The 27,803-nt window shown below is 37.4% G+C and overlaps 1 pseudogene; it reads left to right on the top strand.

Moving 5' to 3' along the window:
- Positions 1-21,405: 21,405 nt before the first annotated feature.
- LOC116911977 overlaps positions 21,406-27,803 on the top strand; it is a 40,166-nt pseudogene continuing 33,768 nt past the window's right edge.

The raw sequence follows: 27,803 nt of genomic DNA, 5'->3' as shown, positions 1-27,803 counted from the left end.
TACCTTTATTTCTTCTTTGCTAATTTGTATCCCCTTTGTCTCTTTTTGTTGTCCTATTATTCTACCTAACACTTCAAGTACTGTTTTGAATAGATATGGGGAGAGTAGGCATCCTAGTCTTGTCCCCGATTTTAGTGGAATTGCTTCAAGTATCTCTCCAATTAATTTGATATTGGCTGTTGGTTTGCATTGGAGTGGGTGGGTGGGTGGGTGGAGGAGCATCCTCATAGAAGCAGGGGAAGGGGGATTTGGATAGGGGGGTTGTGGATGGGAAACCAGGAAAGGGGATAACATTTGAAATGTAAATAAATAAAATATCTAATAAAACAGAAATAAAAAAAAAGAAATAAAAGAAAAAGAAATACCTTAAACTAACTGGAAGGTTGCAATCTAAAAGGTGATCCAAAGGACTCACTTCTCTTTATCTGAAAATGGAACTACTCTATTTGGAATAATATTGAACACTACAAATTGTCTCATAGGCATTTAGATTGATATCCAAAGCACAGAAATTTTTATAGTCATCATTCTTACTGTGATCTATATTCTTTTTTTTTTTTACTACCCAGGCATTCCCTACACTGGGGCATCGAGCCTTCACAAGACCAAGGGCCTCTCCTCCCATTAAGCCAGATAGGCCATCCTCTGCTACATATGCAGCTGGAGCCATGTGTCTCCCCATGTGTACTCTTTGTTTGGTGGTTTATTCCCTGAGAGATCTGGGGGGATCTGGCTGATTGATAGATACTGTTGTTCTTCTTATGTAGTTGCAAACCCCTCCAGCTCCTTCAGTGATTTCCCTAATTTCTCTATTGGGGTCCCCATGCTCAATCCAATGATTGACTGCAAGCATCCACATCTATATTTGTCAGGCTCTGGCGCAGTCTGTCAGGCTACAGTTATATCAGGCTCCTGTCAGCCAGCACTTCTTAGCATCTGCAATACTGTCTGGGTTTGGTGCCTGTATGTGAGAAGTATCCCCAGGTGGGACATTCTCTCGATGGCCTTTCTTTCAGTCTCTACTCTGCACTATGTGCCCATATTTCCTTTAGGCAGGAGAAATTCTTGGTTAGAAATGTCAAGGTGAGTGAGTGGCTCCATCCCTCTATTGGAGGCCTTGCCTAACCTCTTGATATAGTCTCCACAGTTTCTCCCTCCCCTCTGGTGGGTATTTCGGCTGATGTCATCCCTGTTGTGTTCTCTTGCTTTCTTGGCATCTGGGACTTGCTGGTGACTACTCCTTCTTCCCTATTCCCCATTGCTACACACCTCAGTTCAATTTCCTGACACTCATAACATATAGGGTATATAATCCCTATCTCCTCCCATACCTGATTGTGCCTCTTTTTCTCACCTCCTCTTCTCTTCATCTCAAGTCTCTGCCACCCTCTACCTCCTGTGACTATTTTTTCCTCCTTCTAAGAAGGACTCAAGCTTTCACACTTAGGTCTTCCTTCTTCTTGAGCTTCATTTTTCCTGTGAGTTATATCATGGGTATTCCAAGCATTTTGCCTAATATCAGTTTATCAGTGAATACTTACTCTGTGTGTTCTTTTGTGACTGGATTATCTCACTCAGGATGATATTTTCTTGTCCCATCCATTTGGCTGTGAATTTCATGAAGTCATTGTTTTTAATAGTTGAGTAATACTCCATTGTGCAAATGTACCACATTGTCTGTATCCATTCCTCCATTGAGGGACATCTGGGTTCTGTTCAGCTTCTGGCTGTTATAAATAATGCTGCCGTGAACATAGTGGAACATGTGTCTTTGGTTATATGTTCAGGAGTGGTATAGCTGGGTCCTTAGGTAGTATATGTCCAATTTTCTGAGGCACCCCCAGATTGTACCAGCTTGCAATTCCACCAACAATGGAGGGACTGTTCCTCTTTCTCTACATCCTTGTCAGCAGCTGCTGTCACCTGAATTTTTTATCTTAGCTATACTGACTCGTGTGAGATTGAATCTCAGGATGATTTTGATTTGTATTTCCCTGATAATCAGTCACAAAAGAGGCTTAAACAGATACAAGAAGATTGAAATAATTACAGGCATCCTATCAAATCATCACAGACTAAAGCTGATCTACAAACAAAACAACATAAAGCCCATGTATGCATGGAAGCTAAGGAACTCTCTACTCTATAAGAACTTGGTCAGGAAAGAAGTAAAGATAAGAATAAAGACTTTTTAGAATTTAATGAAAATGAAGGCACCACACATTCAAATTTAAGGGACACAATGAAAGCAGTGCTAAGAGGAAAACTCACAGCTCTGAGTTCCTCCAAAAAGAAACTGGAGAGAACATACAGTAGCAGCTTAATGGTACATCTGAAAGCTCTAGAACAAAAAAAAAGCTAATACACCAATGAGGAGTAGATGTCAGGAAATAATCAAACTCAGAAATGAAATCAACCAAGTAGAAACAGAACTATATAAAGAATCAACAAAACCAGGGTCTGGTTCTGAGAATCAACAAGATAGATAAACCCTTAGTCAGACTAACTGGAGGGCACAGAGAGTGTATCCAAATTAACAAAATCAGAAATGGAAAGGGATACATCAGAATCTGGGGAAATTAAAAAAATCATCAGATCCTACTACAAAAGCCTTAACACAACAAAACTGGAAAATCTGGAGGAAATGGACAATTTTCTAGACAAATACCAGGTATCAACATTAAATCAGTATCAGATAAGCCATCTAAACAATCCCATAACTCCTAAAAAAATAGAAGCAGCTTTTAAAATCTCCCAACCAAAAAGAGCCCTGGACCGGATCGGTTTAGTGAAGAATTCTATCAGACCTTCAAAGAAGACCTAATACTAATACTCTTCAAACTATTCCACAAAATAGAAACAGAACCAACACTACCCAATTTTGTTCTATGATCAGCCACAATTATGCTGTTACCAAAACCATATAAAGAACCAACAAAGAAACAGAACTTCAGACGAATATATCTTATGAATACTGATGCAAAAATAGTCGATAAAATTCTCGTAAACTGATTCCAAGAACACATCAAAATGATCATCCATCATGATCAAGTAGGTTTCAGCCCAGGGATGCAGGAATGGTTCAATATAAGGAAATCCATCAATGTAATCCACTATATAAACAAACTCAAAGAAGAAAACCACATGACCATCTCATTCAATGCTGAAAATGCACTTGGAAAGAAAAGTTTAAGGTATTTCAAACTTTAATGATCTACTAAAAAAAATAGGTCAGGAAGACTAGTAGACAATAGACAATAGACTAGTAGACAATAACCCCCACCATAAAGAAAGGCTTTCCCCAGTCTGACCATCCTGCTCCAGTTCCACTAAATTTACTTAGCCTTCATTCCCACCCATGCCTTCTGCTATTGAGATCAAGTCTGTCTACTTCTTTGCCTCAATTTCTTTACAATGCAGCTGGAATATACATACGACAAAGTTCGCTGCAAAGCATTTTAAAGGAAATTTTATTAGTATAATGCATGACTCTGCTCCTGAACCTGCTGTGAGCAAAAATAAGGCATGTGTCACTGAAATTTATGTTACATACTTCATTAGCCTCAAAATCTACACCATTAGCATGACAAGAGGGCCACCACATTCTGGGCCCTTTCAAGAAATAATCAGACTAGTCATTCCTCCTTGTGGGGAGCAGATGAAGTTTTAAGTGAGTGTATATCATTGATACAAGCTTATCCACGTCAAGGACCCCAATGGCTCATATACATGAGACTGACAAGGCCTTTCCCATGTGATAATAAGAGGAACGTCAGAACCTTCCTCTGGTCTAAGTATGAAAGTTTGATCTAATGCAACCTAACACAACTACCAGGCAGCAACCACCTACTGGGATTAGCTAATTGATTCATCTTCTTTTGGTACCTTATATAATAAATGGGCTGAATGTGCAGGATACTGGTAGACCCCACTGCACAAGGTTTACACAAGTCCAGATTTATGTCTGTCATTTCTTTGTTCTTATTGCTTCAGTTAGGTCAATCACCAAATAATATCAATTGTAGAATTGTGGTATGTGTGTACTATGAGGGAGTTGGATAAGATAATCCTAGTTAAACCTCAAACTATAAAAAAGAAAATTAAGCCTAAGGCTCATCAGATTGCTACCTGGAACTCATTTAATATTACCATCGTGTAGTGTGGCAAGTCAGCTAAATAGCAGCAGTAGGAATTACAATAATAATAATGGCTGACGTAAAGTTATCTCATGTTTCTCCATCAAGGCCTACTATAAATATATGATGTGCTCATACAACAGATCCTAGGAGGCTGATAGATCTTATAGTTCATCCTATTCCCACATAGCCGAATGGTTCTTTTTTCCCCAGAGTAATACGTAACTACATGTGAGATAATTGCAAGTCCTGGTACATACTTCTGAGTGCTCAAAGAATCAAAATAGATGTTGGTAAAGAGCAGGTCCACCACCTCCTGTAGCATTAAAAAAGATTGTGCTTGTGTCGAGTTCTGTTAAAAGCATGGTGAGTCCTGTGGCAAATACTGGGAGGGAAGGAAAGCAGAAGTACAGCTGTGATAAATAGGGATCAAACAAATAATGGTGTTTGATATTGTGTCGTAGCCAGTGGTTTTATGTTAATAATGGTAGGAATAAAGCTAATATCTCCCAAAATAGATGATACACCAGCTAAATGTAGGGAGAAAATTGTTAGATCTACTGATGCTCGGGCATGAGCTAAATTTCCAGCTAAGGGTGAATAAATAGTTCACCCTGTTCCTGCTGCAGCTTCTACTGCTGCTGATGCTAGAAGAGGAAGGAATGTGGGAGATAGAAGTCAAAAAGTTAACATTACTTATTCATGGAAATGCTATATCAGGGGCCTCAATTATTAATTGGACAAGTCAGTTTCCAAGGTATCACTATGAAGATTATATTAAATGCACGGACAGTTATGATAATGTTATAGATTTGGGCACCTGACTGTCCCAATTCAGCTTAGAATAAAATGCTTGGTGTTATGCCTACTATTCCTGCTCTGGTGCCCAGTAGGAGCTACAGGGTTCCAATGTCTTCACAGTTAGTTGAGAATAGTTAGTGATTTATGAACATATGTAAAATGGTTGAGTAAGTATTTGACTGGAAATCTAGACATAAAGGGTAAGCCCTCTTTTTACCAATCTTTAAGGTGATAATCACACAGAATTTTAAGTCTACTAAGGCTTCTCCTGTCCCCTTTCTGATATGAAGGCGAGGTAGATTGAATTCAGAGGTAGGGTATTTCACTCTTAACTAAATTTTCTCAGGCTTGATTCCTGCCAGTATAGTTAAGGTCTTAGCTTAAATAAAGAGATGGATTTGCATTCAGTAGATTTAGGATAGAGTCTTACAGTACTTATCAGAAGTTAAATTTATTTGTTTTCTTAGGGCTTTGAATGCTCTTGGACTAGAATATCTTAAACTTCTAATTGATTTGTTGGGGTGATGAAGGGAAAGTAAGTGTTCTTATAATTTAGAGAAGCAAGGAAAAAGTTGCAGTTGAAGCTTGTGTGGTGGGTAACTATTTTTGTTTTGTTTGTGATAGTTGTTAGTAGGGAGTTTTCCTTCTCATAGGAGCATTAACATTTTTTATTGTAACAATGACAGCACCTTTTCTTGTTGTTAGAGCAGCACCAAGAAAGGGAAGAGCACAGAACATTATCATTTCTGGGCAGATTGGGAAATGAATTGCATGATTTTTTTTTTATACCTTAGATCCTTTCAAATATACCTTCTCTTCAGAGTATGTTTTCCATTAAAAGGCAAAGTGCATTATCTCTTATACTTGGGTTTTATTATTAATGTGAATTATTGTGGAATCATAAGCAAATGATTCTGTTAAAATGCTGATTCATATAGTAGCATCTGACTTACCAGTAATAAATAGAGAAAAATGATTTGGGAGTTATAATTTTCTTCAGAATAGATATATGTGCAAGTCCCATTTTCAATAAGTTGGAAATATTGCATCAAAGTGTCGGTAGCAGGGACTGCAAACTTTTCATGCTTGTAGATATCTTTTGATGCTCCCATATCTACACATGCAAGAGAAATGAAGTCATTTAAGAAAAATTTATGAATAAGATAAATATGATTACCTTCCAGATAACAGATTTATATTTAGTTGCCTCTCAGTGAGGAAATACAGCCCTCAGATATTTTTTGAAAGAAGTGACACAGTGATGTCTGGAAGCAACAGTTTTGATGAGTTATCTGCAAAATGTCATGGTGTTTATTTATGTATATGTGTGAAAATGATTTAATGCTATAATGAATAACACTGAAGAGAACAGATTTGATATAAAATTTAAATGAAGTTTAGGAGTTAAACTTCCCAAATCATTTCATTATAAAATTATCCTCCCAGCCTTAAATTGTCTTATGCCCTATTTATGGAGAGTAACACAGCATGTCATTATCTCAAGAAGAGTATAGAATTTTGAAAGCCTATTACAACAAAATAAAATAACGCCCTTGTGTTGATCACAGGATGAACAGAGATGAGATTTTTCATGAGATCTACGCTTCCTTCTCTAACAAGTCAACTTGACAGTGTCATAACTGTAAGCACTGGCTTATTCTGGACCACTTAGTGAAAGTGATATTATAAACTCCATTCTTTGTGTAGCAAACACACAAAGGTACATGGCGACATCTGTACATAAAATAGTGATTCCAGTGACATATGGGAAGTTACTCAATAAGAAACCAACTTCGTCTTTGAGAATGGCCTTTCCATCAAGGACCAATAGCTCTCAAAAAGAGAGGAATTAATAGGATATATTAAGACCGAGATAATATCTTATCAAATATAATAAAATATATTTAACATTCATGTGTGACACATTGTTAATCAATCTAAATTTTAATCACTTTTTAATTTTTTAATCTATCATTTTGTTAAAGAAATCATAAGATACATGAGTTATTCTCCTAATCAATGTAATGATTCTTTATGACTTGCTATGAGAGTAATCCCAACATTTATAAAGTTGAAACCAGTCATACCATTAATAATCATTACTTGGAGGTTTTGAAAAGAAAAATGCAGTTTGATTACAATAAATATAAATTTACTGTTGAATAAAAACTACCAGATAATCAAAATTATTTTTATAGTTGCTTTTATATTACTCCATGATATATTTTCAGGACAGCATTTTGAAAGGACAATTTTTAATGTGCTAAACCCTATTTGGTTTTTTTGTTGTTGTTGTTGTTTTTTGTTTTTTGTTTTTTGTTTTTTTACCGCTATTGGCTGGAAATGGTTTAGAATGTTAAGTGCCTCTACCATAGATAGTGTTGACTAAGTACTTTGTGGCAAATGACAAAAGGCTACTCTGTAATGAAGGCCACAGTGCCTGTGGATAATTTAAAGTAGGAGAAAATTGATAAATAAGTGATCTTTAGAGCTACCTATCTTCAGTGTGAGAACATTAAATTTCCAGTCTCTAAAACAAAACTGCTTGACCCTTGCCTTTTGTAGTGAGCCTATATGCAGCCTTGGATAAAGTGTGAGTTTGATATTAAATGTTCCATATGCGAAATTTCCAAGTAGATATCTAGACATCTTTATGTACGGAGAAACTTGCTCTGAAATAATGCCATATTCTAAGTCGAAGAATAGGGTTAGTTCATAAAACCTTATTTGTTTTTCAATTTACATGTTGAAGTACTTGTCCTTAAGTATTTTCTAAATGTTTATGACACTTTAATATTTCTAAAAGTAAATCTGGTTTATGTTTATACTCTTGAAGAAGTAACTGTCACAGATAACATTCATATATATGAAAATATAATTAAGCTCTATCTATCTATATCTATCTATTTATCTAAATATATATATATATATATATACACACACATATACATATATGAAGAATGCTAACACTGACTTTCCTTAAATTACATCAACTTGAAACTTACTAGTGAGGTCCAATGAAATGTCCCTATAAAAAGATAACCTATGAAGTCAGTACAGTGGTTACTTCATTTATTTCCTTGGCTTGATATTTGAAGTTTCTATCACTGTGTCTTCTATTAGCATATGAGGAAAAATGTGGGACTCTTGTGACTTTTTATTCAATTTTTTTATCCTATTACTGTATCTGAGATAAATTCAATTCACACCTATGTTGAGACACTGGGATGTGTCAGACTAGGGTCCAGATTCTTGGGTCAGAAAATAAAGGAGTTAAGCTTGGCCTTTAGTGGCCTAGAATTAACAAGAATGAGAGATACAGAAAGTTATTGTTCAAGCCACCAGAAAATGATGCCTCTGACACCACATAGTGGGAGCAGGATTGAATTGCCGTTATGTTTATTCATTTATTTTCTTTTACATATATATATATATATATATATATATATATATATATATATGTGTGTGTGTGCTTTATGATGAAATTTTATGTGTGTTTAGCTTGTCTCTAAACATTTCAAGACAATTTCTTTAATTTTTTATAGTTTAAAAATAGTTAATGATTCAGAATATTTGCATCTAGTTATAATACCTAAAATCTCAGCAACTGGGGAGACTGAGGCAGGAATATCAGTCTGGGCTACATAGCAACCAAAACAAAACAACAAAAACAATAGCAAAACTCTCCTTCATAAGTAACAAGCTTTCGATTACATGTTTCTCCCAGTTAGATTTTTTATAAAACTTATTTTTAGAGCACTTCACAATAGTAGTAAAAACTAGCTATGTTTTTATCCAACGATATTGCTGGTGGGGAGGAGTGAAGTGAAAAAATTCATTCTATCAATTTCTGCCAAAATTCAGGATAATTACTGAAGATGGGGTAAAAACAAACAGAATAAATAAATGATTACAATGAAACAGTGTTTTCCAGAATCAACAGGACAATTTCACACATGAACTTATGGATGTTATACAGAGGGTCAGGAATTTGAAAGCAGGTGTGTAGCAGTGGGGAAGGGGGAACTGGGGGAAGCCACTATAAAGTCCCAGATGCCATGGACCCAAGAGGTTCCTAGGACCCACCAGGGAGGACATGAGCTGAAATACCCAACAAGAGGAGAGAGAAATGGCAGAGACAATATCCAGTGTATAGGTATGGCCCCCAGTAGAGGGATGGGGCCGCTCACCCATCAAAAGTATTAATCCAGAATTCCTCCTGTCAAAAGGAAATGTAGGGACAAAGAGTGGAACAGAAACGGAAGGAAAGGCCATCCAGAGGCTGCCCCACCTAGGGATCCATCCCATCTGCTGACACCAAACCCAGACACTACTGCTGATGCCAAGAAGTGTTTACTGACTAGAGCATCCCGACATGACTGTCTCCTGAGACAAATACAGATGTGGATGTACACAGCCAAACACTGGACTGAGCTCAGGGACCCCATTAGAAAGTTAGGGTAAGGACTGTAGGAGCTGAAGGGGTTTGCAACCCCATAGGAAGAACAATAATATCAATCAGACTCCCCAAAACTCCTAGGGACTAAACCACCAACCAAAGAGTACACAGGGGGTATCCATGGCTCCAGCTGGCTATAAAGCAGATGATGGCTTTATCTGGCATCACTGAGAGGGGAGCCCCTTGGTCCTGTGGAGGCTCAATGCCTTAGAGAAGGGGGATGCTGGGGCGCTGATGTGGGAGTGGGAGAGCGGGCAGGGAAGCCCCCTCACAGAGGCAGGCCGGAGGCAGAAGAAGATAAGGGGGCTTGAGGAGGGAATACTGGGGAGGGGGATAATATTTGAAATCTAAATAAATGAAATAACCAATAAAACATAAAAATATAAAGTCTAAAGACCTATGAAAGCTCAAGCCAGACAAAATCCCAACATCAAGGGTAGACGTATTTACAAAATCCCATACCATACCTAAGAGGCTATTGGCAGCTGGTAGCTACCAAGACAAGGCAACAGTTTACTTAAAAATATGTCCTCCAGTAGGGAGAAAATGCTTCAGGGAAAAGCACACACCCTAGAACTTACACGAACCAGTATCTGAATTTGATTATTTCAAAAATTGTCAGAAAAGGGCATCAATCCAGGTGGTTATGAAATGAATGGTCAGCTGGAGAAGAGCTGATCTACTGTAGTACATATGTTCAAAATACAATGTACTAAATTCTTAAAGAATATATAAATTTAAATATAATATATTATATAATATACTTAGATATATTTACATATATTTAAAGTAGTCATAGTACTGGTCAGAAACTCTAAAAGCCACTTATCATCGATCTACTTTTATTATCATCATTTATCATCATAAGATCTACTTGTGGCTATTTTTCATTATAGATAATTTAATATTATTTAGTGATTTTTTAAAAGTTGATGACATCCCCACGCCCTTTGTGCTCCTAGGTGCCAAGAGGAGCAGCTCTAGAAGGGTGGGGCTGGAGCCCTGCCTTCTGCTCTTGGGAACCATGTGCTCAGGGCTACCCGGGGTGCTGGCAGTGATCCAGGAAGGGGAGTACCAGGAGGGGAGGAGGGGTGCAGTGGCACACAGGGGAGGGCAGAAGCAGAGAGACAGAAGTCCAGGAGCAGAGGCAGGCTCCACACCTCCCCACGCCCCTCACACTCTCCAGATCTCCAGACATGTGAGATCTAGTCTGAAGCAGTGTCCTGAGTAGACCTTGGGCCCTGGCTCTGCACCCAGTTCCACAACACCCAGAGGAAACTCAACTTCCAGGTGCTTGGAAATGCCCAGGATCACAAGAGAGGCTACAACATTTGCCCAAACACCTGGAGTAACTGGGTCCCGCAGGATCCAGAGCCACAGGAATGACCACCGAGCCAGAGGCACAGGTCCCTTCCAGTCTGAACCTGGAACAGAAATAGACCTGGGATGCTGGCTCTGCATCCACTCTTACCTGACCCCCAGGTGCTCTGAAACCCAGAATCATAGGATCACAGAGGAAGTTCGACTCCCAGGAGATCAGACACAACCAGGAGTACTGGAGCTCTGACACACTCTAGATCACAGTTGAGGCCACAACATCTTTCCCAATACCCAGCATAACTGGGACTCCCCCGCAGGAACCTGGGAAACCCAAACACCACCACCCAGTCAGAGGTACTTGTCCCTTCCAGTTTGCACCTGGACCCACAGCAAACCCAGCTCTGGCTCCGCAACCATTCCTGCAACACCCTGAGGAAGAATGACTGCCAAGAGCTCTGACACAACAGGGTCTCGAGCTTCACTCCAGGATTTCAGAATCCAATAGGCAGCTTGACTCCCAAGAGCGCTGACATACACTGGATCTCAGGACCACAAAATCTCAGAATCACAGGATCACAGAGACAGCTGAACTCTGAGAAGTTCTGATACAACCAGGATCATAGGAGGGACAAGCTCCAGTCAGAGACAGCAAGGGTTGATAGCACTAGTGATAAGCAGATGGCAAGAGGCAAGCACAAGAACTTAAGTAACAGAAGCCAAGGCTACTTGGCATCATCAGAACCCAGTTCTCCCACTATAGCAAGTCCTTAATATTACAACACACTGAAAAATAAGATTTGATTTAAGATCACATCTCATGAGGACTTTAGGAAGGACATAAATAAGTCTCTTAAAGAAATACAGGAGAACACAATTAAAACACAAAAATCCCTTAAAGAATTACAGGAAAATATAACCAAACAGGTGAAGGAGTTGAACAAAAGCATCCAAGATCTAGACATGGAAATAGAATCAATAAAGAAATTACAATGGGAGACAACCCTAGAGATAGAAAATGAGGAAAGAGATCAGGAGTCATAGATGCAATCACCACCAACAGAATACAAGAGATAGAAGAGAGAATCTCAGGTGCAGAAGATACCATAGGAATCATTGATATGACAGTCAAAGAAAATGCAAAATACAAAAATCTCCTAAAGCAAAGCATCCAGGAAATCCAGAACAAAATGAGAAGACCAAACCTAAGGATAATAGGTATAGAAAAGAACAAAGATTCCCAACTTAAAGAACCAGTAAATATCTTCAACAAAATTATAGAAGAAAACTTCCCTAACCTAAAGAAAGAGATGCCCTTGAACATACAAGAAGCCTACAGAACCCCAAACAGATTGGACCAGAAAAGGAACTCCTCCCATCACATAATAATAAAAACAACAAATGCACAAAACAAAGAAAGAATATTAAAAGCAGTAGGGAGGAAAGGTCAAGTAACATATAAAAGCAGTCCTATCATAATTACACCAGACTTTTCACCAGAGACTATGAAAGCCAGAAGATCCTGGGCAGATGTCATACAGACCCCAAGAGAACAAAAATGCCAGCCCAGGCTCCAATACCCAGCAAAATTCTCATTAAACATAGATGGAGAAATCAAGATATTCCATGACAAAACCACATGGAAGCTGAACAATGCACTACTCCATGGCAACTTGATCAAGAAAGAAATAAAGAAAGAAATTAAAGAGTTTAAAATTTAATAAAAATGAAAGCACAATATACCAAAACATATGAGACACAGTGAACGCAGTTACTAAAAGGAAAACTTACATCTCTGAATGCCTCCAAAAGGAAACTGTAAAGAGCATACATTAGCAGCTTGACAGCACATCTAAAAGCTCTAGAACAACAAAGAATTCTCAGCTGTGGAATATTGATTGGCTGAGAAGTATTTAAAGAAAAGTTCAACATCGTTAGTCATCAGGGAAATGCAAATCAAAACAACCCTGAGATTCTACCTCATACCAGTCAGAATGGCTAAGATCAAAAAGTCAGGTGACAGCAGATGCTGGGGAGGATGTGGAGAAAGTGGAACACTCCTCCATTGTTGGTGGGATTGCAAGTTGGTACAACCACTTTGAAAATCAGTTCCTCTGAAAACTGGACCTAATACTACCTGAGGACTCAGCTATATCACTCCTGGGCATATACCCAAAAGATGTTCCAACATATAACAAGGACACATGCTCTACTATGTTCAAAGCAGCCTTATTTATAACAGCCAGAAGCTGGATAGAACTCAGATGTCCTTCAGTAGAGTAATGGATACAGAAACTATGGTACATTTGCATAATGGAGTACTACTCAGTTATTAAAACAATGATTTTATGAAATTTAGAAGCAAATGAATTGACCTCGAAAATATCATTCAGAGTGAGGTAACCCAGACACAAAATAATACACATGGTATGTTCACTGATTAGTGGATATTAGCCCGAAAGCTCAGAATGCCCATGTGTGATGGTTTACCTATGGTTGGCCCAGGGAACCTCACTATTAAAAGGTATGGCCTTGTTGGAGGAAGTGTGTTACTGTGAGGGTGGGCTGGGAGACCGAGGATACTCAGTCTGTTCCTGGCTTCCTTTGGTTGAAGATGTAGAACTCAGCTCCTCCTGCACCATGCCTGACTGGATGCTGCCATGTTCCCACCTTGATAATAGACTGAACCTCTGAACCTGTAAGCCAGCCCCAATTAAATGTTGGCCATTATAAAACTTGCATTGATCATGGTGTCTGTTCACAGCAATAAAACCCTAACTAAGATACCAAGATGCAATTTACATACCACCTGGAGCTCAAAAAGAAGGAAGGCCAAAGTGTGGAAGCCTCAGTTCCTCTTAGAATAGGGAACAATATATTCACAGGAGGAAATACAGAGAAAAAGTGTGGAGCAGAGACTGAAGAAAAGGCCATCCAGAGACTGCCACACCTGGGAATCCATCCCACATACAGTCACCAAACCCAGGTACTATTGTGGATGCCAAGAAGTGCATGCTGACAGGAGCCTGATATAGCTGTCTTCCTTAGTGACTCTGCCAGAGCCTGACAAATACAGAGGCAGATGCTCATAGTCAACTGAGAAAGGTGTCCCAATGGAGGAATTAGAGAAAGGACTGAAGGAGCTGAAAGGGTTTGCAATCCTATAGGAAGAACAACAATATTAACCAACCAGATATCCCACAGCTCCCAGGGACTAAACCACCAAACAAAGAGTACACATGGATGGACCCATGGTCAAGTTACATACATAGCTGAGGATGGCAGTAATTGCAGTTTTATTAGCTTAAAATTATGAAATTACTGTATATTTAATCGTCCTAATAATTTACCAAACCTCTTTCATACATCTTTTCATACTCTTTTATGTCATGTTTAACTATATTCTTTTTTTAAAAAGAAATTAAAATGATCTGCAATACGAAATTATACCTATCCATGTGGTTATTATTTCTTTGATAAATGCTCATTGGAATGTTATTTTACTGTGGTTGAGTTCCTTATTTCTCTGTGTCACATGCAATCACCATCATTTCATTACAAAGCCTTATCTCACCTATAAAGCAACAGTCCATACCTTCGGTGTATCCCTGAAAGCACAGACTACTGAACAAAGAACAGAGAATAAGACAGCCCCACTACACCAAGCTGCACACTTGCTACAAATGTGTGTGTAGAAGGTTGAGATCCAGTCTTTTCATGTTCTCTGGCTGGTGGCCCAGTCTCTTGTAGGAGTGCAAACTTGTACAACACTTTGGAAATCAATTTGGTGACTGCTCAGAAAACTGGGACTAGTTCTACCACATGACCTAGCTCTACCACTCCTGGGTATATGCCCAAAAATTCTCCATCATCCCACAAAGACACTTGCTCAATTATGTTCATTGTAGTTTTCTTCGAAATAGCCAGAACACAGGAAAAACCTAGATGTATTCTGGCTTAAACTTCTTACTGTCATTTTATCCACAAAGGTCAGTGAACCACAGAGGAGATAATGCTTTTTGTTGTTGTTGTTGTTGTTTTGTGGTTTTTTTGTTTTTTGTTTTTTTTTTTTTTTTTTGTTTTTTTTGTTTTTTTCTTTTTTTTTTTTTTTTTTTGCACTCTTCATTCACTTACGCTCCTGGTGGAATCACGAGCCTTTCTCTGGATCACATTTCACTGGAAAGGATTCTGTATGACCAAGAGTAATGCTTGTAAAAAAAAATAATTAGAAGCAGTTTAATTTTTTTGTCAATTTTGTTTACCAACACAATGCTTCTCAGGGCCTGTGGTTTCCCATTCACAGGGTTTGGAGCAGTTTTACAATAAGAAGTTTTACAATAGCAAGCATTAACTGGCTTCTTTGTTGTGGGCCTCAAATCCAACCTTTCAGTTTTCAGATGAGATCTATTTACATTACAATACTGTGTTCCATTCCTGAATTCTCATTTCCTATTATATTTACTGCAACAATTCTTTCATAGAATACTTCTTTAACAGAACAACAATTACCTATTTATACTTCCATGTCATGTTTATTCTTTATTATTATAATGATTTGATTTCACATTTTGCCCATTACCTGTCGAGGTAAAATCTTGCATGACCACTCAAGTCTTTTAGTTCTCTGTTCTATCATCGTTCTCATAAAATGATCACTAATCTTTTCAAAATCTATTCAAAATCCTAAGGTCTATACAGTAGGGCTACAATTTTTTCTGCAACTGTACACTCTTGTTCTGTGTTTCTCATAAACCCAGGTCCACTAAAATTAAGGGAGAGACTGGTACTACTATTTTATTAAATGTATTGTTGTAAATTGCTGACATTACTAATACTATATTTTTCTTCCCAAATCCTGTTGTAGCTGATTGTATTCTAATGCTAATGGGGTCCCCCAAAATTAGGTTACACAAGAGAGACTGCACATAACCTGCCTCCAGTTAATTTTGATTGAAAAATAAAGGTGCCAGTAGCCAATAGCTGGGGAAGTAAGACAGCCAAGGTCTAACTTCCTGGGCTTGAGTTTAGGAGGAGGAAAAGGGGAAGGGGAAGGAGAAGGAGGAGGAGGAGGAGAAGGAGGAGGATGAAGAGGAGGAGGAAGAAGAAGAAGAGGAGAAGGAGTAGGAGGAGGAGGAAGAGAAAGAGGAGAAGGAGTAGGAGGAGGAGGAAGAGAAAGAGGAGAAGGAGTAGGAGGAGGAGGAAGAGGAAGTGGAGGAGGAGGAGGAGGAGGCAGGAAATTCACCATGCTTTAGGAGAGTGTGGAGAAAGGAGAGACACAGAAGCCACCACGGAGCAGAGAAGCAAGGAGAGCACCCAGGGCTCTCAGCCCAGAGGGCTGGGCATAGCAGCCAAGAAGGAACATAGAAACTCATTCATAGTAAATAGAAATTATCTGCAGGTGATAGATTTTAGCAACATAGAGCCTAGGCAGTCGCCCAGCTATCATGCTGTTTAAGACATATTAAAATATAAAGGCTGTGTATGTGTGCTTCATTAGAGAACATAGACTGTTGAGACTGGTAGCAACCCCCCACATGAGGACTTATTAATAAATATTAAACTACGGCCTATACCTCACAGTCATATGACAACCTCTCACCTATCAAAGTAAATGAACACCCTTCTAGTCCTCCCATCCTTCATCTACTCTTTGTATTTGCCTCTCTTATTTGCCTTCCCTTTTGTGTGAAGAACATTTGTTCTTTATAAATCCAATTACCAATCTCTTTTCCAATAAATAGTCTGACGCAAAAAATAAATAAATAAAATAAAATAACCCCAGAAAGTCTTTCTGTGTGTCTGTCTGTCTGTCTGTTTTCCTTCTACTTCTTTTTTGAATCTTTGCTGTTGTTTTTATTTTTTTCCTCAATTTTGGATAACTCCAATTAGTTTATATCCATAGACTTATATAAATATCACTTTATATAAATATTACTTATTTAAAATAAAATTTATTTTTCAGCCTGTGGTAATTTCCCTTCTGTTTGCATACGCTGCTTTTCTTTTCCCAACTTGCTCTTCAGTGGTTTATCTTATGATCTAATGCTACCTGTTTCCTTCAGTTGCTCTTGGCAACAGCCTTGAGGTAATATCTGGCTTATATTATTTAATTCTTTCAGTTGCGGAGACTGAAGCGAGGGCTTCTCCAAGGCTTTGCAATCTGTAGTGCCAGAGCTGCTACTCACTCTACCTCTCCGACTAAGTCACCCATTGACTAATCCTCAAAATTAACCTTCAGTGTGGATATAGGAGAGAACCATTCCTCCAACTTCCTAGTGCCGACTCCAAACTCCCCAGATCCCCTCTTTGATTTGTAACGCTTCCCTATTTGATTTGTAAGCTGCTTCGTGCCTGTTCTTACCCAGTTACTGTCTACAGTCAGGTAGGGTAACAGAGTTCTCTCTCTAAGGCATAGGTCAGGTATATGTGTTCCACAGGATTTGTGTGGACCTTATTCAAATTGCAGTAGTCACTGCTCTCCCTCCATCATGGGAGTCCAGAAAATTGGACTCAGGAAACCAAGGTTGACAGAATTACCTTTACCCACTGAGTCTTCTCACCTACCCTTAGATATTTTAAAGCAATAATTCTGTCAAAAAATGTATTCATTTATTTTCTCAGATACATAATTAGGTTAGAATAGCTTTTGAGTTATACAAAAAATTTAGGTGATGTATATTCATCCAGATACAGTCTCCTGTATTAATATTCTACATTACTATTACATTTTTTCTATAAGTGTTAGAATACTAATGCATGCCTGCCTATAATGTATCAAAATTTTCATAATGTATATCTAATGTCTCTTTTGCTTTCTTTTTATGATTTTTATTATGGATTCTTCTCAGGTTCTATTTTATGATATCACATTGCATTTAACCCACCTATCTCCTTATAATCCTCTTCATCATGAGAATTTCTTAGCTTGTTACTTCTTTTTGGTGAATTTAAATGTTCGGAAGCATCATGAGCAAGTATCTTTGTTATAATTCTGCTGTTGTGATTAATATCTAGTGAGTTAATATGTGTTTGAAGGTGGAATTCTGAAGAGTAAAGTGACATTTTATCAATCACATCGATGTTATTTAGTACTTTATGACTCTTGCCTGCTGGTGGTAACTTCAATCACATGACTGAGTTCACATTGTACCAGGCTTTCCCATTGTAAATCTAATTATTCTTTTCTAATACCATATTGCATTTGAAAGAAAGTACCAGAACGCAGTCCATATAAAAGAGTGATGAAATTTGCTCAAAAGGACTGATCATAGAAAAATGACCTGAAAAATTTAGAATTCTTTGGCAGAGAAGGAATTGGACCTTCCATTTATATACTTTATTGCTTACTTATTTATGTTAAGATTCTTGAAAATCTTCTTCAAACTTTAAGTTAGAATGCCATACTATTTTACTTTTTTGATCAAGTTGTTCAGTATTGAGCATTGAGAGCTCAACCACTGGACTAATGTATGTACTATGTAGTTTTTATCAGAATATTTGCTCTCTTTTAATCCAGTTTTTCTTAAAATTGGAATTGAACTTTAATTTATTTAGAAAGTTATTGCATTATTACTTCTAAACAAAGTAACAAGGTAAAGTGACAAAAGTGAAGCATTCGTATTCACATTTCCTCAAGTATATTTAAGTTTGGATTCTAGCAAATCCTTGGAGGCTCAGTTCTACTCAAATCCAAAGAACTCCCTTGAAGAGACTGTAAATGACTTCTAGGAGGTGACCATTAAACCAGGTTGCCTCATCAGACTAGGTAGAAAGCTTTCAAGTTACATGCCTCCTAGAATGTCTCTGTGGCAGAAGCTGTCTCCAGGAAGAAAAGGGCAAAGCCTTTTGGAATTAGCTTTTGCCCTTGTGGTCATTTCATTACCATCTCGTCTGCAATAGTGGGATATTTTGGGGTTACCTGGGAGTAAGATATCTATAAATGTAAAATGATAAACGAACTGAAAGTTGTGAGTTGCGTACTGTCATACTGTCTAAAAATGGCAATGTATATGAGAAAACAATTTGTACATGACAGAAACAGAATGGGTTTTTGGAGGCCGTTTCACACTCTTCCATGATCTCATTGACGGGTGACTGAGAAGGTAAACATCAGATTTGTTTTCCATTGAGAATGCATCTTACAGAGACTACACCTGATGATAGAGCAGGGAGCACACTTGAGTAAAATAATGAAGCATCGTTCTCCTAGTAGACCTAAAGAAACTCTGAACCTGTTCCTCATTTGCCGTAAGAGTATAGGGTTGAATAGCCCTGATGGAGTGGATGTCCTCAAATCTATTAAAGAGTACATCTTAAACTTATCAGTAAGATAAATGATTCTCCATTGCTACAGGTATGGAGATATTAATAAAATTAAGTGAAAATATCAAAGGAAAATTAGTTGAAAATTTGTCAGTCTAGTTGTTTGGTCTCCAACATAAATGGTTTAGGATCCGCGTGCAGCACAGATCTTCCAGTAATATCTAGAATTCAAAGATGAGATAAGAGTTCTCACTGAAGTAAAAGTATTGTTGATCAGCTTCCTTTAACACAATCATGAAAGATTTGGGATTTGAAGGATTCCATGACACATGCTTGCACAGAAGGAAATGGATTATTAAAATATTACATCCTTAGAAAGATAAAGTTGAAGTCAAGTTTATCCTTATTTTCATGTACTCCTGTATATTTTATTTAACTTAATCGCTATAACATTCCATTACTTTTGATCATTAAAACTTAATAAGGGGTTGGGGATTTGGCTTGTTGGTAGAGCACTTGCCTAGCAAGCGCAAGGCCCTGGGTTCGGTCCCCAGCTCCGGAAAAAAAAGAAAGAAACAAAAACTTAATAAGACATCAAAAGCTAATCTCACGTTATTTCTGATGGAGTTTTAAAATCAACTAAAGAAAGTCATTTTTTTCATTGAGTGGCTGTTATTGAAACAATATTTCTATTTTGAAGATGGAGAAGGGGAAGACAAGTTGTTACTATTTTGCTTTAGCAGACCTGGAAATTATTGCCATGTAAGCTGCCTTCAAGCCTGTTAGTATCCACCTATCTCTGCCTCCCAACTATTGGAGTGAAAAGTCTGTACTGCCACACCCAGCAATTAGACATCCTATCACTTGTTACAGAATTGTCCCTCTCAGACGACAGAGTATGAAATTCTACTTGTATGTATTATCTCCTATGTATTCACACACCTTTTTTATGGAAAATCTGCATTTATATTAAGCTAGAGCTTAAATGATGCGTTTACACTGATGCCCTCCATTCTAATTGTGAAGTCCTATGTACAACTATGTTTAACTTTTTCAAAACTATATCTGTCCTTCCAAGTAATGAAAACTTGACATGGTGTCTAGTTAGAAGTGAAATTTCTTATTTTTTTTTTTATCCTCATCAGGTTTAAGCTGGTTGACTATCTCTGAAAGTTGAGCTTCTGATGCTCAACTTTCTAACCTGTGCATGGAAATCTCTATTTTTCATTAATATCTAAGAAACAATAATACAGCTGACCATACAAATTTCTTACGTTTCATCTCTGCATCTTGTTTTGTAAAATACATATTAAGAAACTTTGCTCATTTTTAACTTGGTAAATTACTTATATTATTGAACTTTTGGAGTTTTTGAGGTTTTGTATTTGTTTGATTACAATGTTACATTAATTGTGTGTTTTTTGCAAATACATCTTTCCAAATTTTATTTTAATTAGCTTGAAGTAAAATTCTCACCAAACATAAGACTTTATTGCTCAAAAACATTTACAAATGGCTATTGTATGAATCATGCTTTAGGTCTTGATTCTATAACCTATGCCAAAACTCATACTAAATACGTTTTCATACAGTTTTCTTTTTAGAAATTTCATCACTTTCCAATTACATTTTTGTTTATGATCCATTTGAGTACATTTCGAAACTGTTAAAATGTTTTGTGGGTTCTATATTTGTGGCCTGTTTGTTTTTCAAGACTTTGGATGTCCAAATGCTTCTATGCCATTTGATGAAAAGACTGTTTGTTTTGTTGTCTTTTAAATTATACATGATATATAAATAATATATATATAGCAACAACTAGCATTAAAAAGAGAATATACATTTGAAAAATAACAGAGAGGAGTAAGTGGAGGAATATGGAGGAAGTAAAGGGGAGTTTGCAATGATTATGCTACATACTATATACAGTACATACTACAATATACTATAGTAATTATAATTCAACCCTCCAGGACGATATTTCTCCTGTGTCAAGGGGTCAGCTGGCTATATTGTGGAAGGGTGTTTCTATACTTTGTCATGTTTCTCATAATTCATGTCTATTTATTCATGAATCCTGCTTTGCTTTGATAAATGCAGATTAATATTAAGTCTTGAAATTACTTTTTATTTTAAAACAATTTTCTTGCAGGACACATTTTTTTTATTTAAAAAAATTCCACAGTTCAGGCTGGCGAAGATGTGCAGCAAAGGGAACACTCCTCCATTGCTGCTGCAACTGTAAATTGGCGCAACCACTTTGGAAATCAACATGGCAGCTTCTCTGAAAACTGGAAATTAACCTACATCAAGACCAAGACATACCACTCCTGTGCATATATCTACCACGAGAATACTTGCACAACTCATAGCAGCCTTATTAGTAATAGCCAGGAACTAAAAACAATCTAGATCTACTTCAACTAAAGAATGGATACAGTGGAGTGTTACTACTCGGTCATTAAAAAGAATAACATCTTGAAAATTGCAGGCAAGTAGAGGGAATTAGAGAAAATCATCCTAAGTGAGGTAATCAGATCCAGAAAGACAAATATAATATATACTCACTTATAAGTGGATATTAGTCCTAAAATAAATGATAATTGTGTTGCCATCCACAGACATAAAGAGGTTAAGCAGCAGGAGGCCCAAAGAAGGGAGGCACTAATTTCTCTGGGAAAGGGCAATAGAATAAATATTGTGAGTGAAATCATGGGTGGGTGTAATGGCAACAGGATGTATCTGGTGGTGGGAGGAGGGAAGGAAGGAGAATTGGGACAGATTGCTGACTGGAATTGGAAGGCATCTTGAGGACCAGGTAGTGACCAGTACAATGGAAACTCCCAGGAATCTATAAGAGTAATTTCAGGTAAGACACCTACAATGGGATATAAGACCTGAATGGGCCATATCTTATAACCAGGCTGTACTTCCAGTGGAGAGATTGGGATGCCAATTCAGCCCCAAAATCTTCAACCTACAGTTTGTCTTGCCTGTACGATGTGCTGGGCTGAAGTGGTGCAGAAATTGTGGCTAAACAATGACTGGTCCTGTTTGAGACCCGTGCCACAAGAGAGGGAGCCCACCTGAAGGGCAAGGAACTACAGGCTGGGTAGCCCGAAGACCTAGGATGGAACCAAACACCACCGGCAAAAACAATGCCAAGCAAACAAAAAATCAAGTCAATGAAATGATTCCTAATGATATTCTGCTATAGTCATAGGCGGGAGCCTAGTGTAGTCACCATCAGAGAGGCTTCGTCCAGCAACTGATGGAAACAGATTCAGAGATGCACGGAAACCGTCAGGTGGAGCTTTGGAAATACTGAAATTAAAAAGCAGAGAAGGTGCCAAGCAGAGCCAAGGATAACCACGAGGAAACCCAGAGAACCACGGTTCATAGGGGCTCAGAGCATGAGATGACAATCGGGGAGCCTGCCTAGGTTTCTCCTAAGCCCTCTACTTATAGATTACGCTTGTGTCGCTTGGTTTCCTTGTGGCATTCCCAACAGTGGGAGCAACACTTTCCCTGATTCTTGTGGCTTTTGCGACCACTTTCTTTCTGCTGGGTTGCCTTGTCCAGCCTTAACACTAGGGTAGGTGCCTGGTCTTCTTGTAACTTGATATGCTTTGTTCGGTGATACCCCTAGCAGGCCTGCCCTTTTCTGAAGGGAAAGGACTGGAGGGGGCAGGGAAGGGTAGGGGACAGACTGGGAGGAAAGGAGAGAAAAGAAGCTGCAGTCAGGATATAATATATGAGAGAATAAAATAATGATGATGATGATGATGATGATGATGATGATGATGATGATGATGATGATGATGATGATGATGATGATGATGATGATATCACAGGTAAAGAGGAGACGCTGGACCCCTCTCTTGCTGGGCTAGTGGCTAATTTTGTTTGTCTCAAGACTTTGGGAATTAGAATGGTACAGGAATCTACTATATATCTGTGCGCATGATCAGAGAAGGATACAGCCCCAAGCCTTAAATGCTTCACTAGGTAAGACTGTGTATCTTAAACCCATAGGATGGAAAATTTGGGAAGTCCCAGACCATGTTGAAGGAAAGGCAGCACTGAGACTGGACAACAAAGAGGACAACTACATCGATGACAGCGGCAACGACTACAACGATGGGGTCAATGAGGACTTTAACAATATACTCTTTCTCCAAATCCGTACATCAGCCATCTTTGCCTTTTTTCCGCTTTTGTCGTCACCCCATTCTGCAGAATTGTATTTTAAAAACCACTTTCTGTTGAAAACAATAAACAAAAAATCCCATGTTTTAATTGGTCTATTCCTACAACAGTAATATACCCATTGAAAAATATATCTAATCCTTCTTAGGTCACTGTAAGAAAATTTTGGTAGTCTTATGTCAAAAAGATTTACTAAAAAGACACATCTAAGTTTGATGTCCATGCTGTTTTTCCCTCTCATGAAAACCTAGCCTGTGGAAATTCACCAGTATCACCGGAACCTTTGGAGCTCCAGTGGTTTCTGCTACAGAAGACAAGCTCAGGATATAAAGGCTACATCTCCATCTTTAGGTCATTGGTCCACTTCACTGCTCTCAAAAAAAGTAGATCACGTGTTCATCTCTTCCTTTTGTAACTGATGACAGAGGATCTTCCTAAGCTCTCGAAACTTCAGAAAAACAGCATATCTCCGATATTTGTAACCATGAATACAATAACATGTTTTAGCATACTCCCACCTCTCTCAATATACATCCAAATCTTTATTTCTCCATCCGAACCAAATAAAAATCAACCTACAAACTTTATTCCCCCACTCACAAGTGAGATTATAATATTTCAAGTAACCAGTTAACAAAGAATTAATTAGTCATTAATTACATTTTTACAAATTGCTAAACTATTCAAGTAGCCTCAGTTTATTAAGTACTTTTATGCTAAGACTCGATGTGCTTGTATATTGGTTGTAGGTTGATGTGCACTCATTACTTCATTTAGTTGCTTATACAAATTCAAATTAATGCACAAATATCAAAATATGTTTTCTTCTTGTTTTTCTTCAATATTATCAATATTTTAATCTGTGGCTAGCTTTTGAAGTCTGAAAGAATTCAGTGGGATATTTATACTAATTTCTAAGTCTTTCCATGTTATTACAAAGTTCTAAGAGCTGGACATTCTGATCCCACAATTTTTTTTTTACTGTAACTCTCAGCTGACAATTATTTGTGGCTGTTCTTCCAGTCATGATGCATGTTCTGCAATTGACGCTGTGCCCTGATGGTTTCTTAATTTAATTCCAGATTTGCTTCAAGAATTGCTTTCCTTATTTTCCAGCGAGGGATTGGAGGTTTTTTTCTAAATCTCCAGTCATTTCAATGGAAGTTTTAATCTAAATCCATTTGAGTTGTCAATCATTGTAACAGGGGACGTAGTACAGTGAAGCCTGAAACATGGCCAACATCTGACTCCCTGTCCCCCTTCTTTGCTTTCTGGCAATTGGACCATCAATCATATACTATATTTAAACTGACATATGAAAAATTGGTCATTTTGACTGAAGGCTTTCTGATTATTTAAAAAGCTGGCGAGAAAATAAATGTTAAGTGAAAAAGTCCTTCAAATACAGGGATTATGAAAATATTTTCTATCAAATCTTCTTGAGACTCTACTCCCCGCCTAATTTTTTGCTCTGTGTATAGAAAGTTGGGTCCCGAATGGCAAAGTCTGAAGAGGAGTCGGGGTGATGGAAACTGCACTATCTCCTTAGACCGTTGAATGTAAATGCATTTCTACTCGATTGAGAACACTTCACTTTAGTTTCATGAAAGTTATTTTAATGATGTATAATAAATGGCCTAATTTTTAAGAAGTAAACAGAGGAAAAATAATTGTTTTTACCTAGACTCAAAAAATATGAAGAAATAAAATACTATGTGGGATTAGAATTAATTCATTATTAGGTAGTCAAAACTTAACAGAAGTTTTCATTAGACAAAGAATCTCTCTCTCTCTCTCTCTCTCTCTCTCTCTCTCTCTCTGTGTGTGTGCATGTGTGTGTATGTGCGGGGTATGTGTGTGTGTGTGTAGTGTGTGTGTGTGTATGTGTATGATGTGTATGTGGTGTGTGTGCGCATGTGTGTGTACGTGCGGGGTGTGTGTGTGTAGTGTGTGTGTATATGATGTGTATGTGGTGTGTGTGTGATGTGTGTGTGTGTGTGTATGATGTGTATGTGGTGTGTGTGATGTGTGTGTGTAGTGTGTGTGTGTGTATGTATGTCTCTGTGTGTCTGTGTGTCTGCGTGTTTGCATATCTGTATAGAGAAATACATGCAGAATCCACAGGATGATATTGATGTCCTGTTCTGTCACTCTTTATCTTTACACTTGATACTATGTCTCCAATGAACCTTTCCTTAGGCTACTGTAAGGCATGCCTCACCAATTACAAACTCAGTTTTCACATGGATACTGGATTTAGGTTTAGGCTCACATGGTTGTATAGCAAACAGTCTTAGAAATCTATCCATCTCCCAAGTTCTGGACAAGGACAAATGTCAGAAATTATGCAGCAAATAATAAGAATGGCAAAACTATTACATTTTTAGAGATATTCTTTAAAAGTAGCCTGAAGTGGCAACAGGTTTATATAGGCTTCAGGGCAAACATCATATACCTTATTACCTATTATTACCTTTTCTTTAAATTATCTTAAGCCTCTTTAGCCTACTGTCATAGGTTCATTTATATCACTGTAATAAAGGCCATGACAAAAAGCTCCTCAGGAAGGAGAGGGTAATTTTCACCTTACAACTTATAGTCCATCACAAAGTCAGGGCAAAAACTCAAGGAATGAACTAGGAGGAAGGAATTGAAGAGGAAGCCATGGAGGGATACATACATACAGACAGACAGACAGATACAGAAGAAAAATGTAAATTTCCAGAAAAAATTCAGGTATTGATAAGAGTGGGAATATAAAGAATTGTTTTTGAGATACTCCATCAGCTACATGTGGCCTTGACAGTAATGAGGGGAAGAGAAGATGGACTTCAGACAAGGACAGTGACTGGACTGCAGGACTCACGATCATGAGTATAAAAACCTGTTTTATGACTATGCAGCGGTTGCCAAGGCTACATTTGTAATGCCAGAGTGGTTTTCTTCCTTAAATATATGAAAGTAGACAAAAATGATGGCAATGATATAGAGGAGAAAAAACAAAACTCAAGAGCATGAACTTCTAAGATATACACCTTGCACTTTGGTACATTCTAGATAAGTAGATCACGGAAAGATGTCCAAGTGGCAGGTTGTATCACTAAAATGTTTTTACATTGAAGTGTTAGAGAAGTAATCCAAAGTGAGTCAGATTGAATGTCTCAGAATTTATGGGCATTCTCCAAAGATTTTTAATTTGTATTGGACAGTATAATGCCTATAATCCCTGTCTTTCTTTAATATGACTCACATATTAATATATATATATACATTTAATATACATTATATACATATAAATATACATACATGTAAAAGTATATGTGGGTGTATTGTTTATGTTTTATGTAACTATATCTTGAAACTATATTTTCATTTTCAATAGTATCTGTTTTGTGTGTAGTGGATTTGGCACTAGAAAATCATTTTCAATGTCTTTCTTATGAATAATTTATTGTTTGATTGCAAATTTTGCTGTAAATCCCTGACAGTTGATATGAAATTCCAAAGCCAGTATCAGCATGCTACTGTTCAAAGCAATTGTCAGCCTGAGGGTCAGTTTTTAAAGTTCAGTGGAGAGTTTCTGTATGGATTGAACTACTGAAACCAGCAATAGACTCTAGATAGTGACAAATGAAGGATGTTAACAGGGAGGCCCAGAATCATCCCCCCATCCTCTAAAATATGAAATTAGAAGGAAGACATTATATATGTGTGTGTGTGTGGGTGTGTGTGTGTGTGTGTGTGTGTATAATAACAAATAAGACCATGTATAAAAAAATAAAGAGTGAGGCCATAAATTTGAAAAAAAAAGCAAGAAGGGGTATACAGGAGGGGTTAGATTGAAAAAAGGATTCTTTTTTATTGTTTTGTTATTTGAAATGTTATATCTTATGGTTTTGGAAAACTAAGTCAAAGAAAAGAGGTGAATAAAAAGATAAAGAAAGCAAATTCAAACTCTGCACCAATTTCAGCATGCACCCTAAAATCAACAAGACAGTAAAGGACTTTCCTTTTCCTTAATGAAAATTTTAAGGTGGATACTCTGAAGTATGAATGCATTCTTTTGTACTTCACAAAAGTTTTCTCCTCTCTGCTACCCCAGCAAAGGAGTCAGATACTATGATTTTTCCTGAGGAAGTTGGAAAATGCATCGCAGTGAGTATTTTGAAATGACAAATGGGAGAAAAGTAAATTGTATGTAATTACATTTAAATTAAAACACACAAATACACTTGTTCAACATAACAGATGCATTTACTTGTAAGTTTCTCAAAATATGTTTCCCTATAAAAATGTATTGCTTGCAATTAAAAGGTACATAAAATGTAGTGAAATACTAGTTGTGTATGCATTCTATATTAAAGAACATAAAATATGCAAATGACAGTTTTAACCTTATTGTTGTAGCTAATTCCATTTTACTACCTTTTTGAGATTAGAATAGCATTACATCATTTTCCACTTTGACTTTCTATTTCTAAACTGGCCTGTGTACCCCTATGTATGTGTGCATTCCTAATTATTCGTTATATATAAACATATTTCTAAACACATTAATACAACCTGAAAATATATGTGTGTTTATAAAAATAACAATCAACAGAAAAGAAACCATCAAC

This window comes from Rattus rattus, chromosome 11 (assembly GCF_011064425.1).
Source record: "Rattus rattus isolate New Zealand chromosome 11, Rrattus_CSIRO_v1, whole genome shotgun sequence".
NCBI classification, from domain to species: domain Eukaryota; kingdom Metazoa; phylum Chordata; class Mammalia; order Rodentia; family Muridae; genus Rattus; species Rattus rattus.
The sequence above is the reverse complement of the archived record's forward strand: the minus strand, read 5'-3'. Positions and strand labels throughout refer to the sequence as shown.